This window comes from Rattus norvegicus, chromosome 14, assembly GCF_021556685.1.
Source record: "Rattus norvegicus strain SHRSP/BbbUtx chromosome 14, alternate assembly SHRSP_T2T, whole genome shotgun sequence".
Lineage (NCBI taxonomy): Eukaryota > Metazoa > Chordata > Mammalia > Rodentia > Muridae > Rattus > Rattus norvegicus.
The window spans coordinates 6,892,153-6,907,363 of record NC_141547.1 but is presented as its reverse complement, the minus strand read 5'-3'; the positions used below and the strand labels follow the sequence as shown (position 1 = coordinate 6,907,363).

Here is a 15,211-nt window from a genome sequence, read left to right as displayed (position 1 = left end):
TAAGCGTTGTAATTTCTCTCAAGACTGGGTCCTGCTTACTCGGTTTACGCCATTTTCTCAATGCAATGGGATTCACCTGGGCCACAACAAAGGAAACTGCTGATCCGTGGGGGAAAATTAGAGGGAAGCCAAAATACCACCATGCTGAATGGAAAATGGGGCATGGGCTCTGCAGCAGGATGAGAATGGAGTCATGGCAGCCAAGCCAGAAGCCTACCAGGGTGATTTGCTCATGTAAGAGAGGTATGGGGATTGTTAAGGATGTGTTAAAGCTGTCCTCAGTCCTGGTCACCACGGCAGCTACACAGATCGGTGTATCGGCCACCATCGGGTAGGCACACACACCATTCGTTCTGCATAAGCAAAGCCAAATAAGACCTCAGCGAGGTTGGTGCCTGTAACAACTGGCAAACCACAACACAGTGCAGAAGGCCTCACTTCCTGCCTCGGAATCCATTTTATCTGGTTTTATCTGGTTAATGTCGTTCGTGTTCATGGGCTGATAGGTAAAGGAGAGGAAGTCTCTGCCTTGCTTTTGCAAACTCTGCCAAGGTGAAACGACTTCAAGGTGAGGTTGGCAAAACATTACACACATGGAAACATAAAGACCAAGTTGGGAATGATTCCTGACAAAGACTGCTTCAAAAGTCACCTGCTTAAATGGTAGACGCTACTGTTGTAATGGGGGAGTGTGCTTTGTGCTCATGAACTTTTCCTTGACTGAAACAGAGTAACTGGTTCCCTCCTAAGATGGGTCCTTTCTCATGCTCTTGTTGTTGAGGTGAGGAGGTGCAAGGGCAGATCAGCACACCAGTGCTTACACCTGGGACATGCTTTCAGTAACATGGTTAACACTGCTCCTGTAGCTACTGTTTCTGTTTCTTCTTCTTCTCCTTCTTCTTCTTCTTCTTCTTCTTCTTCTTCTTCTTCTTCTTCTTCTTCTTCTTCTTCTTCTTCTTCTTCTTCTTCTCCTTCTCCTTCTCCTTCTCCTTCTCCTTCTCCTTCTCCTTCTCCTTCTCCTCCTCCTCCTCCTCCTCCTCCTCCTCCTCTTCCTCTTCTTGTTCCTCCTCCTTCTTTTCCTTCCTCTTCTTCCTCTTCCTCCTCCTCCTCTTCTTCTTCACCTTTATATTTGCATGTATTTCCTTGTTCCATGGTTTTCAATTTTCCTAAAAGCCTTCATATTGTTCTTCATTCTTCTGTTTCTAAAAGTTATAGTCATAACATCACGTTATACCTTAAGAGGTTTCTGAGAAGCCTCGACTAATTAATTTTTAAAAACATGTTGCATCCTTAGCGAGATCTTTATTTTTTTTAAAAAATATTTATGGTTATGTGTTATTTCACACTAGTGTGAGCTTTCCGTTTTCACCACTGGGACTATTTCTTTGCATACTTTAAGAACAAAGATGTGAAGTTCCCAGAAAACAGAGGAGATAAAAAATCACACAAAACTCCCCCTCTGAGGGCTTTACTTCAGAGCCTCAAAGAACCCTGGGAAGTCAGGGCTCTCTATACCACCTTCGCTATTGCTTAATTAACAGACTCTCCCAACCTACTCTCTCTTATCTCTGGTTAAAATAGGCTGCTTAGTCAGTTGCAGGCCTGTGCTGACCTACGATGAACAATGGTGTGAGATAGAATAAGTTAATTCGAGTTGCACTGCAGCTGGCATTCGGTTTGTAGCCGGGATGCAGTTGATTAAGGAACATGGGGTGGGCCATTTTGTGGAGTCTCACAATCATGCATCGTCTTAATCCCCTTGCCTTTGAAACTGCTGTCATGACTCCTTACACTCCTGCAGATCAGACTGCTTCCAAGAAGACTTTGACCAAGGATCCTGTTCTCCCCGTCCCCACCTTGACCCTTTGTCCTTGCCTCTTGTTTGAGAGCCAGAAAGGGAGAGGTGATGTTCAGGTACTACAAGGGTCCATGTGGTAGGGATGGAGTCGCTCTTGAGAGCTCCGTCAGGATGGCTACCCCATTGCTTTGGTGGATCCACAGACATCTATCTGTTCTGGAGTCGTACGTCTGCCATTAACTGTCAGTAAGGACTTTAATTAACCGAGCCCACCGAGGACATGGCACCATCTGGAATGGGAAGACGTAAAATTTCCCCTCAGCCGTGCTGGGTGGGGATTATATTACAGCTTATCTTGATCAGGAGTGAGTCTCCTGCTGTTGTGGTGGCTTTATGAACAGCAAATGCTTTCTGGTTCGAAGCGCTTGGCTCAGGTGGGTTGCAGCATTAATGTGGAAATTTCTTGAACTGTGGATTATTTCACTTGACCCTGTGTGAATGCCCTGTTAGTGCTCATTCTGAGTTTCAAGAAGTGGTTGTCCTAACCAAGGGGTGTTCAGACCCTCTACAATTAATAGAACAATTTCGAATTTTAGGTCACCCTAGAGACTTACTTGTGTGCATGTGTGCAGAATCACAGAATCCTCAATAAGACGGAAAGGCATCCTGGATTCTGGGAAGATCATCGATGCAAGAGTGTGGGTCCTAACTTAAGGGCCTCCGCCTCTTCCTCCTCCTCCTCCTCCTCCTCTTCCTCCTCTTCTTCCTCCTCCTCTTCCTCCTCTTCCTCCTCCTCCTCTTCCTCCTCCTCTTCTTCCTCCTCCTCTTCCTCCTCCTCTTCCTCCTCCTCTTCTTCTTCCTCTTCCTCCTCCTCCCCCTCCCCCTCCTCCTCCCCCTCCCCCTCCTCCTCTCCCTCCTCCTCTTCCTCCTCCTCTTCCTCCTCCTCTTCCTCTTCCTCCTCTTCCTCCTCCTCTTCTTCCCTCCTCCTCCTTTTCCCTCCTCTCCTCCTCCTCCTCTTTCTCTTTTTTCTCTTCCTCCTCTGCCTCCTCCTCTTCTCTTTGGTAGGGGGAATCTTTTTAAAATATTAAAATACAGCAGGATGGTTGTCTTCTGGACAGACATTCATACTTACATACCAGAATGAACATATTAGGGTAAGGAGGCAATTTGAGGAGTCATTTCTCCCCTTCCACTTTAATTGAGGCAATGTCTGACTCCAAGCTAGCTGGCCCAGGAGCTTCCTGACAAGTCCCTTGTCTCTGCCTCCCATCTCTCTGTGTGACTGTTGGGATTATAGATATACATCACCACATTTTTTTTTCTTTTTCACTGACTTTGGGCAACTGAAGCAGTGCTGGCAGGCTTCCAGCCCAAGAGTCTTTTCCCACCGAGCCATCTCTCAGTCCCCAAGGACCTCTTCTTTGGACACACTTGTCTCTTGCAACTGCAGCCCTGAATTCTTTTCCTTCCACCAGCCTATCCCGTTGGAATGCTCCCTGCCCAGAATGTTTTGAGTTCCTCAGTAATGTCTTATTTAGAAGCTGCACTTTCTCTAAACTGATTCAAGCTAAAGGTCTCCTGCCAGTTGGGCATTTTCACTCTTGACCTGAAGGAGCAATGAATTAATTAAGGTGCTAGCCCCTGTCTGCCACTGATCCTTTTAGTGGAAACATGGAAGGCTTAGGAAAGTTCCCAAGAGAAACTACATCTACAGTACTCTAGCACACACTTCTTAGCAAAGAGAAAATGCTTCCTAACAAGGAAGCTAAGGTTCACTGCAACTCAGTTTGCATAGTGGGGTCTTTGTTTAAAATACATTTCTCTAAGCCAGGCAGTGGTGGGCACATGACTTTAGTCCTGGCACTTGGAAGGCAGAATCAGGCAGGTCTCTGTGAGTTCAAGGATAGCCTGATCTGTTAAGTGAGTTCTATGACAACCAGCACTACACAGAGAAAGCCCCACCCTCTTTCAAAAATTGTTCTCAGCAGCATTTAAATGTGTGTTAACTAAATAACACTAAGACAACATTAAGTGCAGATAATTGAGCATCATGAGTCACATCAGCTGAAATTATACTATAAATATCAGCGCCCTCGAGGGAAGCTTTTAGGGAGCAAGTGTTTGAGGGGTACACCATTCTCACATGCATGCCAGTTGTCCCCTAAAAGAGGTTTTTTTTTTTAATCAGAGGCTCTACTGGAAATTCAAGGCTATAAATGCCCTGTGATCTGATTAAAACAATCAGAATAAAAGGGAGAATTTAAGAAGTAAACCTCTAACCAGGTTTCTTATTGAATTATGGTTGCTTTTATTAATTCTCTTGGATAGCCTCTAGTTTAAAATTCCCATTTGCAAACTGAGAATGCTAGCATAACTCAGGACTTAATTAAGAGAAAGTTCATGGCTATCCCGAAGCATGGAGTTTGGGGCACATAGAGTTTCCCAGAGTCCATTCACATCAATCTTCATAAAGCCCACGTCGTTCAGCTGATAGAAGATAAAACACATGGAATGCATCTTTAACTTAGTAGAAGACACGTGTTACATTGTCCTGAGAGAACTACACAAGTTTTTCAACCACACCAGAGGGACCCAAGATCAAGGATACATTCAGTGAGTTCTGAGGAACTTTCTTAGGGTCAGGGCACTGTTGGCCCTTGTAGAGTTGTAAGCTCTCGACAGCCATTTTCATCCCAGGGCTGACCCAGAGCTGAACACGTCAATTGCTTTTCTAATTATCTTTAGTCTCAGACCCTCAATATCAAGTAACTGGGAAGCCGAGTAAACAAAACCACAGCCTTAGCATTATTATTTAATCTCAGCCGAGCCTCATTTTCTACCATTAGAGCTGGGATTGTGTTAAATTCCTGAAGTGAATTCTCAGGCCTCTTGCTGAAATGCTGACCCTGCATAGCATCCTTATGAAGGGTGCTCTGAGGCCCCTGTGTCATGGAGGCTTTGGGTCCAGTCACGGAGCTCAGTCCCCTGGAAGCATAAACAGTCATTTTCAGACTTCACCATTCAGACCCAGTAACGTGGCTTTGTAACTTGTGTCTTTTGGCTGCCTTGAACTACCTACCACCCGCCTACCTCAGGGTAGTGGCTCTGGGTGAATCTTTCCATAAGTTATTTCTTCTTTTCTCTACATGCTCTGGACTCAGGGTTTCCCCAGAGATGAATCCTGCCACCGTTCTGTACTTGGTTATACAGTCTCCTTGGGGCACAAGTGCCAGCAGCACTCCAGGCCGTGCCAGAGTTTCTGTGCTTCCTAGACATAGGAATGTATTTTCTTTCCCAGAGTTCAATGACACTGCTCTCTATCCCCAGAGCACCCTTCTTATCTCTGTCCTCTTCCAAAGTTCCCCGTCCCATTAGCTTTGGTAAACACTATGCTGACCTGTCTCTCTTGGGGGTAGGAGACATTTTCTTTACCCAGGACCCTAATTAGTGGTTTATTTACTTGTCCTGACAGTTTTACATCCTAGCTTGTTGCTTCTTCTAAAGAAAGAGAGCAGATGTTCCAGCCTTCGCTCACTATTCTTCTCCCACTTCCAAAATATACTTTGTATTTCATTGTTACCCTCTTGGGAAACAAAAGAGATGAGCGAGGTTACACCCTGGGATGATAAATGGCTGTTTTCAGGCCTTGCAGGTGCCGGGACTCACTTCGCAGCAACACTGCCCTGTGAACTATCCTCCCTCAAGGGCTCTAAGCCCTTTACTTTACTTCCCAGCCCCTTTTTCCCCCTTGAATCCGCAGCCGATCACATCTGGTTCTCTCAAGTGTTCTTTCATGGTTGTACAGGCAGAAGCATTCTGCTGGCGCTTCTGCAGATGAGAAGGCTTGCTACCATCTACCGTTCAATAGTCTTCCAGAGCTGGTGGTTGGGAGCACTGGACTCCCACACGTTGTAAAGGACTGCTGCCCTATTTGGCTTCCGCCTGTGTTGATAACATTGCATTCCTAAAAGCCAACAGAGAGAAAGGAAGTCATTGAGAGGGTATGAACTTAACGAGTTTAGAATTTAATGCTGTTTTGACTTTGGTTCTACTCTCTGTCCTATTCTGAGACTTTAACAGATAGCTCTCATTCAGGTTCTGAAATCTGAATGCCCATATGTCAGTAATTATATATTTTAATGAAGACAGACAAAAAAGAGCTCAAAAATAGCAGCTAAGGAAAACAGCAAAGCAGTTTTCTTTTAAGAGAATGTAGGTGAGATGATTGGAAACAGAAAGGAAGCTATGTTGTCTATGAACCAGAGACTATGCCTTCTGGACGCCACACTTAAGAGGGTAACTTATCCAGTTTCCTCCACTTTTCCTCAGGTCACGTGAGCCCTAGCCTTGAGTAAAATTGTCACTTGAACTCTGTTTAAGATTTTGGTCAAGAAAGGGTAATGCCAGCCTCAAGGTCCATAGGCATAGGAGAGAAAGTGGATATAGAACAAACAGTATGAGAGAAAATTTCTCTAGTCATCACTGTAAGCACCTTCCCCACCACTGGATGATCAGTGTAGAATCACCACCATGGGCCAACAGTGTTCACAAGTAGGGGATTCAGTATCAGATAAAGAGAGGGGTTTAAGTTAAGAATAAATGAACAATTCCATTTTAGTGCTCTGGATAACAGAGATGTTGCATGAAGTTAAAGGGAAAAAACTGTCACGAGATAAAGAGATTCATACATCAAGGTGTGAGTAGTAGTTACTCATGTAATAAATCAGAGTTCTAAGTAAGCTTGGTGTTATGGTACATACAGCAATCCAAACACTTGAGAAACATGAGCTACATAGTGAGACTTTGTCTGAAAAAAGGAAAGAAAGGAGAGAAAAGGAAGGATGGGAGGATGGGGGAGGGAGGGAGGATGGGGGAGGGACGGAAAGAGGGAGGGAGGGAGAGAGAGAGAGAGAGAGAGAGAGAGAGAGAGAGAGAGAGAGAGAGAGAGAGAGAATTTTAAGACAGGGAATTTCTTATTCCGTTATTCAAGGCATAGTCACTTCCAAAATACAGCAATACAAATGGCTATATCTAGATAGATTTACACATCTCAAAGACATTAAACACTCATTAGCTCCCTGCCACCTGATTTATTCTAATTTACCCTGGAACCTTCACTGCTTATTTCTAACCTTCTTGCAATATATTGGAGGGTACGCGAGAGAACTGACTAGGGACTTCTGGGTCACAGTGAACAGGCTGAGGACTTCCGGGTCAGAGTGAACAGAATAAAGACTTCCGGGTCATAGTGGACAGGTTGAGGACTTCCGGGTCAGAATAAACAGAATGAAGACTTGTGGGTCAGAGGAGCACCGAGTATAAGAGGGCATTCACCATCATAAGACTGTTGACCCGCATGTTAAAAAGAAATCGCAAGGAGCTGGGAAAGTATGAATGCAATCAGGAGATTTCTCCTTCTGTCATTTCCCTAGACTCAGTGTAGCGTGAGCCTATAAAATGATACTGAGGTATGTTTGAAAACACAGTCTTCTGAGGCAAACCCTCAGCCATCATCTGTCTTGCATGTAATCTGGAGAGGGCATTTAAGAATTTAAGAATCGATTTCCTCCTCTGTAACACTGTACCGTAAGGTCATAAAATAAGAGTCTACCTTTGATAGAGGTAGATAAACATGGATTCAGAAAATTCTAGAAACTTGAGACATTTTCAAAAGTAAGTTACAGGCTACTAAAATATAAAACCACACACCTAAACCACCCTCAGCACTTGCTCTCCATGACCAAACCTGGAGGGCATGACACTGATATCTGCACAAACCTATTTTGGAATATTTTTTCTCTAATTCCAAGGACTACAGTTAATATGAAAAATTGTCCCACAAATAATCAGAAATTTGGGTTTTCTTTTATATTATGGATATTTTATGATTTTTTGTGAGTTGCTTGAGAAGTTTAATTGCTACAAAGAGTAGAAGCTTATGAGATGGCCACTAGAGATACAACTGTTGTAGATCAAAAAAGTTTGACCTCAAGATGTTAAATTATAAAGGCTGTAAATACTTTAATAAACAATTTGACATTGTGGAGATTTGCTGGCTCTCCTACTCGTCCTACTCCCTGCTCTTCCTGACCATAGGTATTAATATAAAAGCTAGTGATCTCCTGGGCATTTTTTACCTTTATGGTAAACCTCCTCATTAAATTTGTTACAACCTTCAAGAAAGTAAGAATTAGCTGCTCTTCCAAAAGTCACTCGGTTATTTTTTCATAATATATTTAGATAATAATGCTAATTAATCTAAAGATTTCTAAGGTACGTTTTAAATATGTTTCCATAAGAGTTTTAAGTACCTTAGAAAAGTACCTTAAGTATAGGATTATTTTTAAATTGCATCAACTAAATTTCAGAGAAATAGTGAATCCGTACTCCCTTTAAAATCTACAGGAATCTAGTATTACAGTTGAAATCCTAAACTGGTGTTTTTCCCCCCAAAACCTCATGTCTGTCTTTGAGCCCAGTGTTTCTCACAGTCCTGGAGACTAGCACAGCTTCTCCCTGAGGCCTTGAGAGCATCTTGCCTTCAGCAGACAGACATAAAATGAATGCTTGCTTCTGGGTCTGCATTGGCCTCAAATGATCTCCCATTATCCTGAGCCCATTTGTCTCCTAGGTTCAAGTGACAGCCTATTCAAAGATGGATTCTTAAAATGATAGCCAGCGGAAATTAATCAGAATATTGAGCAAGCAAGCGATCTCTCAGGGATGCCAACGCTGTCCAGGATGGCCTGCCTCTCACTCCAGACTCTGAGACTATGTGGCTGATGTTCTAGGACCCTCTTCTACAGCTGCCTTGTGTCTCAGTGGAGGGTAAACCCCAGCCTAAGAGCCTTCCTTCTTAGATTTCTAGGAAGAGATCGCCTCATTCCTTGAAGTAGGGACTCCCCCATCTAGCCCCAATGAAGGGCATGCATGGCTATAAGAGACAGATGCCTGGAGGCCTTGACAGAATACAAGAGCCTGGGTGCAGTTCAGGTGTCCGATTTCACAGGGGAACTGTCCTGCAGCGCCTAGAGGATGGATACGCTTGAATTCTCATCCACTGCCTTGCTTTGCTTAGTTGGAGCAGTGCAATGAAAGGCAGACCTGACCATCTGAAGAAGAATCTTTGGACAAAACATTTCATTCAGTACAATAGAAATCAAACAGAAACTCTTAAGAATCTTGGGCCTGACTCAAGTACTCAGTTTCTATCTGGCTTGTTGGCCAAGAACGTCTTACCTGAGGAGTCAGTGTCTCAGTTACAAAAGCCCTACGGTATTCTCCACATTTTTGAACTATGCTACGCTTCTTCAAAGTAAAACTAAATGACTGGCAAGCTGTGTTACTTGTGCCTGTGAACATTTTTTTTGGTGTGATGGCTAAGTGTAGAGGAACAACATGCCGTTTAGTTTGTTTCTCTCTCCCAGTGTTTCTGGAATAATCGAGGAATAAGAATTGTATGTATTTATAGTATATGGCCTACCGTTTTAGCATGTGGAAAGATTCTAAAATGATGACTGCTGTCAAGCTGGATAACACGTTTATTGACTCAAGCACAAGGTCCTCTATAGTCTCAACCAATCAAGAGAGTTTTAAGTGTGGTGTGCATTGGCTACGCAGAGCCTATGGATTCTATCAAACAGATCTCTTCCCTTTCAGCAACATCATCTCCTTTTTTTCCCTTCCTGAAATGCCGATGGCCAGTTCTGTTTTCTACTTCTGTCACTACAGCATTTTTAGATGCCAGTGTTAGTGACATTTATTTCCCTGCGCCTGCCCCATTCTGCCCCATTTAGCCCAGCAAAACAACTTTCAGATTCATCCATACAGCCACAGATGACAAGGACTCTGAAAATACTGAGTGAGATTGTATTTTGGGGATATATTACTCTATGAAGTAAGTGTGCATAAATGTGTGAGTGTGCGTGTGTGTGTATGTGTGAGTGTGTGTGTGAGTGTGTGTGAGGGTATGTGTGTGTGAGTGTGTGTGAGTATGTGTGTGAGTGTGTGTGAGTATGTGTGTGTGAGTGTGTGTGAGGGTATGTGTGTGTGAGTGTGTGTGAGTATGTGTGTGAGTGTGTGTGAGTATGTGTGTGTGAGTGTGAGTATGTGTGTGTGAGTGTGTATGTGAGTGTGTGTATGTGAGAGTATGTGTGTGAGTATGTGTGTGAGTGTGTGTGAGTGTGTGTGTGTGAGTATCTGTGTGTGAGTGTGTGTATGTGTGTGTGAGTGTGTGTGTTTGTGAGTGTGTGTGAGTGTGTGTGAGTGTGTGAGTATGTGTGTGAGTGTGTGTGAGTATGTGTGTATGAATGTGTTCGTGAGTGTGTGAGTGTGTGTGTGAATGTGTCTGTGAGTGTGTGTGTTTGTGAATGTGTCTGTGAGTGTGTGTGTTTGTGAATGTGTCTGTGAGTGTGTGTGAGTGTGTGTGAGTGTGTGTGTGAGTGTGTGTGAATGTGTGTGTGAGTGTGTGTGTATGTGCATGTGTGTGTATGTGTGTGAGTGTGTGAGGGTGTGTTTGTGTATGTGAGTGTGTGTATGTGCATGTGTGAATGTGTATGTGTATGTGTGTGAGTGTGTGTGAGTGTGTGTGAGTGTGTGTATGTGTGTGTGAGTGTGTGAGTGTGTATGTGTGTGAGTGTGTGTGAGTGTGTGTATGTGTGTGTGAGTGTGTGTGAGTATGTGTGTGAGGGTTTGTGAGTGTGTGAGTGTGTGTGTGAGTGTGTGTGTGAGTGTGTGTGAGTGAGTGTGTGTGAGGGTGTGTGTGAGGTTGTGTGTGTGAGTATGTGTGAATGTGTGTGTGAGTGTGTGTGTATGTGCGTGTGTGAGTGTGTGAGTGTGTGTGAGTGTGAATGTGTGTGTGAGTGTGTGTATGTGCGTGTGTGAGTGTGTGTGAGTGTGTGAGTGTGAATGTGTGTTTGAGTGTGTGTATGTGCGTATGAGTGTGTGTGTGAGCGTGCGTGTGAGCGTGTGTGAGTGTGTGTGAATATGTGTGTGAGTATGTGTGTGTGAGTGTGTGTGAGTATATGTGTGAGTGTGTGTGTGAGTGTGTGTGAGTATGTGTGTGAGTATGTGTGTGTGTATGTGTGTGTGAGTGTGTGTATGTGTGAGTGTGTGTGAGTGTGTGTATGAGTATGTGTGTGTGAATGCGTGCGTATGTGTGTGTGAGGGTGCTTGTGTGTGTGAGTGTGTGTGAGTGTGTGTATGAGTATGTGTGTGTGAATGCGTGCGTGAGTATGTGTGTGTGAGTGTACTTGTGTGTGTGTGAGTGTGTGTGAGTGTGTGTGAGTGTGTATGTGTGTGTGAGTGTGTGTGAGTGTGTGTGTGTATGTGTAGTGTTTTTCCACACATTTCTCAGGGAACACTAGAATGATTCTGTAACTTAGCTATTGTGAATCATGTCATAGTGCCCATGGGGCTGCAGACATCTCTTTGAAACACTAATTTGATTTCCATGGATATATTCCTAGAAATGGGATTTCTGGATCCTATCATGGCTCTAGTTTTAGTTCTTTGAGGATACCCCGTGCTCTTTCCTGAAATGGCTACACCAATTTACACTCTAATCCACAGTTCACAAGCATATCTATCCTCTCTCCACACCTTTGCCAACACTTGTTAGAATTTGTCTTTCTGACAAAAGCCATACCAAGCGGCCTGAGGTGAGGACTCACCTGTGGTTTTGATCTCTCTTTTGCTGGTAATTAGTAATGTTGAACACTGTTCCGCAGAGCTGTTGGCCATTGTGTACCTTCTGAAAAAAAATGCCTCCTCCTATCCCTGGTCAACTTTTACTACTGCTTAGAGAATTCTTTTATCTATTTGTATAGTAACCCATAATTGTTTATGTTTTGTAATTATTTTCTCCCATTCCATAGGCCGTGTCTTCACCTGCTGATTGTTGTGCTTGCCTGGTTTGGTCCCACTTGTCCGCTTCTGTTTTGGGATCGCTTTCCAGGAGAAGGCCACGTTGACTTGCACATGATTTATTGTACTTCTTTTCTCATTTCTGTCCTTGCTTCTGCCTTCCCTTGCTTTTATGGATATGGGGTGAGTGGGGTATAGTTCAGCCCTTCTGCACTGTGTGTGTCTCCAGTGTTCTGTGTCAGGAAATAGCATTGGGCTACAGTTAGGAAAGGACATGGTAAAGCATATGGATTATTAAATTATTATTATTTATCTAATTAAGTTATTAATTAGATAAACACCATATAAAAATGGCAACATAATACTTTTTCAGGATTGACAACGGTACACGTGACACAGTTTTTAGAGCACGTGCTAACACAGCAGAGAAGGTGACTGCCAATGAACAGACTTGTGGGAATTATTTATTATAATTTGTTTCCCTTTCCTCAGGGCTCTGGGGTCAGCTTGGGATATGCCTGGGTTGGCTCTGGAGCTATTCTAATGGTGTTCTCGGGTTGAAGGTTCTGCGTCTGGCGTCCCACACCTCCCAGCTTTTGGAGTCCTCGTCTCTATCCCTCTTTAGTTTGATTTAATAAAATCTTACTGATACTGTGACAGAGTAAGACTAATCTTCCTTAAGACTTTTTTCTTTGAATTTAGGTTTGTCGTTTTCCAGATAGGCCTTGCTGTACCCAGGCAACCTTAGCTCACTGTACCTCAGGCTACCTTAGCTCACTGTACCCCAGGCTACCTTAGCTCACTGTACCTCAGGCTACCTTAGCTCACTGTACCCCAGGCAACCTTAGCTCACTGTATCTCAGGCTACCTTAGCTCACTGTACCCCAGGCTACCTTAGCTCACTGTACCTCAGGCTACCTTAGCTCACTGTACCCCAGGCAACCTTAGCTCACTGTACCTCAGGCTACCTTAGCTCACTGTACCCCAGGCTACCTTAGCTCACTGTACCCCAGGCTACCTTAGTTCTCACTCTTATCTCATACTATGCTGGAACTCACTCTGTAGTCCAGGTTGTACCTGACCTTGTCTCAAAAGCAAACAGACAACGACCACCACCACCAACAACATAAAAACCAAATCCCACCATTGGCCTCCTTTGACTTTAGAGCTGTTGGCTTCAGTTAACCTCTGACTGCATCTCTTACCCACTCCTAATTTCCTCTTCCACTGTGTCTTCTCTGACCTTATTCCTTCTTTCGAACCCTTCTACAACTGACAGGATCATTTATCTCCTTTTCCTTCCATTTTTTTTTCTTTCCAGTGCTGGGTGCTGAACTCCAGGCTCCCCGTAGGCTAGTCGAATGCCCATGTGACTGGGCCATACCACTAGCTCTCGCCCTTCCTGATGGGAAACATCGTGGGCCTTTGTGGAAAGAGGTGGCTATTCTGTCAATTTGGAAAGTGCAGCTGTAAAAGGCTCCGTCAATATGATTATAAATTTAGCGTTCATGGATGTTTCTATTCTTGACTTTACACATAAATATAGGCCTGAGCTAATGGCCACATATCACAGCGTACGCCTGGAGTGGCCCAGCAGTAAATGTCAGGGTTTTGTAACGCTAGTACAATGCATAGCTTATGAGTTTGGTGCAGGCTCCCGTGTGATGCCAGCCTCTTAGGCTCTCAGGGAGCCTGTCCTGCCCACGCCTGCCTGTTTGACAGCTGAGGAGAGTGGAGGGGAGGCTGGAGTGACAGGCGCTAGTTGCTCAGAGGAGAAAAGGGAGAGTCCAATTCATTTCTATTCTCACGCCTTTTCCACCCCTGCTGCTGATTCTTAGCAGTGGAGTTCCCTGATTTTCCCAGTTACCCTTGCCATGTAGACTCGGCAGAGGAGCAGCGGTGGGTGAGTGCGTCTATAGTAGTGTAATTTTCTGCTGTACTGATGTACTAATGTCCCACATATGTAGATTTTGAATCCTTAAAGTGGACCAGTATTAATTATTGTTCCCACTTCATGTTTTACTATGGACCCGCAGAGCTATTCTGCGGCCTCCCTGAATATCATTCTTTGACATCGTTGAAGTTCAATTTAAGAGTTCAACTTTCATGTGACTCAAATTTCTTTTCATCATAGCTTTCTATTTCCTAGCTTAACAAATGAGAACACAACATGAGCACATTACACCAGCACAGAAATAATGATATTTTTAACCCCTGTTAAACAATGGGGCTGTAGCCCACTGACAAAGCACGGGCTGCCCATGCATGTGGCCCAGGGTTCAGTTGCGAACACTGAAACTAGGAACCTATTAAAACTCTGAGAGTAAGACATCGCAAAGCTTAATCATGTCTTTGTTGGAGAGGAGCGATTCGTGATGACAGCAAGGAAACCATCCCGGTATGAACTAGTGGTCGATGCCTTTATTGATCGTGCGCTTTGACACATCTGAAGGATCCAGAGCTGGAACTTATCGAATGAAGGCAGCAGCTTCTCTGAGGTGCTGCTTAAAATACATCTAGAGAACATTTAAATCTTTGCAGTAGGCACAAGTGAAGCCGCCGTTCATGAGAACATTAGCGTCAAATCTTATTTATACGCTTTATTGGCATAAATGCCCGTGCTTGTTTTAGGATTAAAAATAGATACAATGATAAAACGTGCACAAATTTAGAGCATTTGAACGTGGAAAATTGGCCTGCACGTTTAGACATCCATGACATTTGTAAGGATCAGTCACCTATATCGAGTTGGTGCTCTACAAACAAACGCTGTAGCATCGATACAGGCTGCTTTTCCCAAAGACAGCATTTTCAGAAATAAACTCTTCATACCATGCTCCCTGGTGTTTTACTAGGAATTTGTTCTAAAAGAAACTTTGAAAATAAAACTTAACAGAAAAATAGACACGTTCTCCATTGCATAACAGTATAAAGTTTTATCAAAAACCTGCAAGGAAGCAAGTCACACCCACAATAGTGAAGTGTAGAATTTATATGTTATATTATATTAATGCCCAAGATGCTACAAAGGCTTTGAAATAAAAAGTTAAGTATATGTATATGTATGCGTATGTATATATGCATATATGGGAGTCAGATAAAGATTAAGAGGGAGAGAAAAACTTTAAGTGTATTTTAGAATGTCTCATTTGAAGATGATAGGTATAAGAAAAATGCTTATAAAATATTTTAAAGGAAATAATAAAGAAATTTACATACAAACTATGACTATGTGAATAAAATGCTGTATGTGAAAATGCGAGACATGCATGCATGCAAAAGGGTTTTAATGCATTATACACTTGTATGAATATGCATATAGATACATAGAAAATATACATAATATTTAGGAGATCCAGCAATAAATACAATTTTCTTCAATGACAAGATCCTTATATTTAAATAGAAATATAGAAAGAGTCACAGTATGAATTTATTATTGAGCATAATAAACTTAATCATGGCACTGTGCTTTACTCAATAGAATGCCATACTAAAACTAAGTTTTGAGTATTATTTTTATAAAAATGCATAATTAGAAGCCTTTTT

The 15,211-nt window shown here is 43.2% G+C and overlaps 1 protein-coding gene and 1 long non-coding RNA gene across 7 annotated transcripts in view; one reads left to right on the top strand and one right to left on the bottom strand.

Annotated features, from left to right (window-relative positions):
• Arhgap24 (Rho GTPase activating protein 24) overlaps positions 1 to 15,211 on the top strand; it is a 629,479-nt gene that overhangs the window by 482,358 nt on the left and 131,910 nt on the right.
• LOC148001204 (uncharacterized) lies at positions 4,083 to 7,022 on the bottom strand. The gene is made up of 2 exons (XR_015637260.1): positions 6,931 to 7,022; positions 4,083 to 5,762 (listed from the first exon to the last, which is right to left on the bottom strand). It is a non-coding gene; the product is annotated as an uncharacterized LOC148001204 (long non-coding RNA).